Source organism: Lolium perenne, chromosome 4 (assembly GCF_019359855.2).
Source record: "Lolium perenne isolate Kyuss_39 chromosome 4, Kyuss_2.0, whole genome shotgun sequence".
NCBI lineage: Eukaryota > Viridiplantae > Streptophyta > Magnoliopsida > Poales > Poaceae > Lolium > Lolium perenne.
The window spans coordinates 269,113,133-269,117,431 of record NC_067247.2 but is presented as its reverse complement, the minus strand read 5'-3'; the positions used below and the strand labels follow the sequence as shown (position 1 = coordinate 269,117,431).

General features: G+C 42.9%; 1 long non-coding RNA gene across 3 annotated transcripts; it reads left to right on the top strand.

Annotated features, from left to right (window-relative positions):
• Positions 1-215: 215 nt before the first annotated feature.
• LOC127294920 (uncharacterized) lies at positions 216-3,600 on the top strand. Of its 3 annotated transcripts, none has more exons than XR_007847250.1 (6): positions 216-548; positions 666-1,895; positions 2,411-2,551; positions 2,863-2,944; positions 3,170-3,250; positions 3,416-3,600. It is a non-coding gene; the product is annotated as an uncharacterized lncRNA (long non-coding RNA). The 3 variants fall into 3 exon arrangements; XR_007847249.2 differs by having other exon boundaries at positions 3,405-3,600; XR_007847248.1 differs by having other exon boundaries at positions 3,170-3,600.
• The last annotated feature ends 699 nt before the right edge of the window (positions 3,601-4,299 follow it).

The window sequence follows — 4,299 nt, the reverse complement described above, 5'->3', positions numbered from 1 at the left end:
AATGTGTTCCATAACCCCTTAGGCGTGCTAGACTCCTTAATTGTCCATGCTACGTGTTCTAATTTTAGTTAAAATTTAGTGGTTCCATTTTTTCCCATATTTTCTTGTAGTTGCTTTAAAAAAGCCATTTTTGCACTTAAAAAATAAAAATATTTTCTGTCAAAAAAATGGATACGAAATGGCCCGACCACCAAACTCCACCCACAGCCCAACGAGCCCCTCACTTTGTACAAGTCAGCCAGCAAACCCTAGACGCACTAATCCCTCACCCCGCCGCCTCTCTCCACGCATTGCGAGCGCCCCATCCGCTCTTCCTCTTCCTCGCCGAGCAAGATCCTCCGCCACCCCGAGCCAGATCCTCCGCCAACCCCATCCATTCCTTCCCCGCAGCCAAATCCTCCATTGATGCTGACAAACACGAGCAGCGGCTCCACCAGTTCCATGCCCACTCGATCCCGAGGTGGCCTGCCTCCTATTTGGCAGCCTCGGGCCTCAAAGCCGCAAAATTTCCGATACCCTGCGCGCTCCCGCCCTGCCGGATTGATGCAGTTGAGTTTCCTGTCCCAGTTTTGTTGTACGATTTGAATTTGGGCAAGATCTGGGTCATTGTGTTCTAGGGTTTCCTGTTAAGAATTGATTGGTTTCGTGATCTCTCCTTGTGGTAGGATGGGTGAGCACCAGAAGGCGGAGGTGTACGCGGAGGAGCTCTGGACTGCGAGGAGGATGACGACAAGACGGTCGACGCCGGGTTCCTGTTCAAGCCCGAGCTGCCCCAGGCAATCCAGGACCGCGGATTTCAGCACCCACCGTTGGAAAATCTCGTCCATCATCGAGCATTACTTACTGGCCATCTAGTAGTTCTGCCTAAATAGGATACTACGACAGGGATGGAAATTTTTAGCACGCTATCTTGCTAGCTGGTGATCTGTAGAAAGTGTCCTCATATTTTGATGTTTCTGCAAACTAGAATGTGAATACGGTTGCCAGGTTTTAGATTTAAGTTTGATGAAGTGATTATATTAGTACTGCTTTTGGCGTACTTGGAATATGATCATCTTGAACCAATTTTATCCTGTTCTTGGTGGTATCTAAGTTGCAGTAGCTTGATAATGATTGCTTACTGGCTGTAGTAGTTATAGATGGACTTGTAGCGTCAGATGATATTTTGCCTCTGTTTTACGTTTCCCAGTGGAGTAAAATAGCATTGTTAAATGCATCCTTTATATTGCCTCTGTCTTACATATCCCTGATTGTACTTAGTCATGTGGAGGCTTTAGGGCATGAGCTACTTTAGGTATTGATTGTTGTACTATCTTGTTAATGGTTCGGCAAACATGTTTTATTTTCTTATGCTCTGTTCCTGATATTAGCTTCATACTAATTACTTTCTTATGATAGAGATACTATTGTTGTAACTTGGTTCCAGATATATGCAAACTTGTTTAGGCTGCTGTGTTAGTTGATTGCTCCATTTAGGTGGTTCTAGTAATTAAGTACCTGTTCTAGTAGTACTTGAACAGATACGCAGGCATACATCCTGTAACTTTCTATATTGTTGTCAAAAGCAGCCATACACCTTGTTTTCCCTATTGCTGCTCACGTGGAACCAGTGGATTAACTCTGTTCATTAACCTTCCAGGTTGCTAAGTTATATAGTTCGTTTTCTGAATCATTTATCTTGTACTCAAGGATACTATATTACTTAGCGTCGCGTCGGTTCTTAGGACTTTGGAGCATCCTATTTTGTTTTAACTTTTAAGCAATGTTCTCACTGCTATGTAGTTCATTGACTGCAAATTATCCGCCAGCTACTGTATTGGTCAGGAGTGGTGATCCTTATCGAGTGCGAGGAAAACTTGGACTGCCAGATCGAGGACATTGATTTCACAGCCAAGGTACCCCTCCCCTCTTCTTCTTTGCTACCTTGACAACAAATGTCCATCTATAGCAATGTCCCCATTTTGTGTGCTATGTGTTCATGTCCCTCTTGTGATGTCCCCGGTAGTATACCTAGCATACTAATTTTGTGTTTAGATCGACCCAGGCTTTCTGTATGCAAGCTAATGTCTTGCGTATAGAACTAAGTTGTTCATGTCCTCTTGTGATGTCCCCCGGTAGTATACCTAGCATACTAATTTCGTGTTCAGATCGACCCAGGCTACCTTCTGTATGCAAGCTACTGTCTTGTACATACAAGTAAATGGTCATGGAAGTTGTAACTACCCAGCATATACTGTATTGTATACTCATCTATGTAATGTTCCATTGATAATTTGATACTGTCAAAGTGATGATGCCATGGATATTTGTCACTCAGGTTCTGGCCATCTTTATTCTTTTTCTACTATCATGCTCACACTAAAATCATGCACTCTCATTTCTGACACATTGTTCTACTTTTCTGTGACAGAGGTTCAAGAAAGAAGCTGCTGAGAAGAACAAGAGGTCTTCAAGTATGCTGGGAGGTTGACAAGCTTAAGGAAGCAGATCATCAGCATGCCCTCCTTGCTTTCACCTTTGGAGTGAAGCAGATGATCTCCTGCTGCAACAGGTCTAAATCACCCAAAATCTATTTGTTTATGAAACATACTATTCTGCATGAAGTTCTTGCTTGATTTAAACTTGCTGTGTGATCTAAATGGTTGATATGACTTAGCTGTGTCTATATAATCTACGTAAAATGCGTTATTTGTAGTCCATTCTTTTGTTCTGTTGTAGTAATATATCATTACCCCCTTAATGAATGTTTCATCATCTTGGCTTATCAGTTCCCCTTGTGTACACAAACTCATGCAGTCCTTTTTTTATTTTCATCTTGTTGGCCTCTTGCTAACGGCTTCTCGTTTGTGTGTCGTGTTGCAGAACTAGACCAAAGGAAGCAGTAGGTGCAGGTGAAAGCACATTGTTATTCGGCGAGGCCAACTACTACAGGCTGCTCACCGAGGTTTCCAATATTATCTATTTACACCTTCGTTCAACATGTTAACTATTTAAGATTAGTTGTAATTGATATTATCTGTACCCAGATAGACCAAAGTACCCAGTTAACTTAGATAAGACGGATAACAAGTCCTGATTTTGCATAAGTTTTTAGCATCGTGCTCTTAGTTTGAACCATGAACAATGCGCAAACTTTTAACTTCCTTTTTTGTGGTGTAACTGTGTGCAGATTTGCGTACTCAAAGGATACAAGTGAGATGAGGAAGGTTTATCTTGTATAGCGTGACAACTAGATATCCGGCTGTTAACAGTATGTATTGTTTCTGGGTCAGCTACAGTAGTATGAGATATATGATGTTCTGAAAGTGAACTCAATTTCTTTTTAGTATAAACTACTAAAAAGTTCTATGTTTATGCACATTTTTAGTTTCCTACATGTATTGTAGTTTCTCATGCCTGATCAGTCTAATGCCAGGTGATCTGGTTTTCAGAAGTTGGGGCGAGGAAAAACGCTTGAAGAGCGTATGTTATGTTGAAACTAGTTCTTGGAACTAGCATTTTTGGTAGATGGTCCTAGTTCATGTGTGTGAACTTGTAATGTACTGCTGAGAGAAACTTGTGATTATTGACTTGTTATTTGATACTACTGTTATTACTGAATTCTCGATATATATATGTTTGATGGGGGTGTAAAGAGGCCGTGGCCCAAACGATTATCTCACTGTAAAAACCGAAATTGGGAAATTAAACAAAAAACGCTGGACCCAGTAATTGACTAGAAGGCCCAAAAATGGATCAGATTCGTAAAAGGCTAAGGCCCATGATGGAAATGGACTACAAAAAGGGTATCGCTCCCTGGAGGCCGACCTTCCCAAAGGTCCGGTTAGCTCACGTACGTACGACGCGTGGCATCGTACGAAACGTCTCCCGCGCGCCGAGCTGTACTTGCCCGCGCGAGTCCGTCCCGTCCCGTCCCCGCGTATGGCGCCACCTCCTATACGCGCACGGCCGCGCGCTAGTACGCGCGCTCTCCGCCTCGCTCCGCTCGAGCCAGTACGTGCACGCCCGCGATAGCAAAGCTAGCCAGCTAACTTTCACATGATCAAGTACAAAAAGCGATGCAGCTAGCTCACTACATACAAGTGTATGTCTTCGTTTTTTTTCTTATCAAAACACAGTATGCTACAGCGAATCTGATCACGACACGATATGATACGCACAACACACGATAAATTGAACACACAAATGAGTACAATATCACGCACACGGCAGATCGTGCACACGGCGATACATGCACACACAACACACGAAGATTGAATAATACGAGCGAGTACAAGTACAAATGACGCAGGCAGGTAC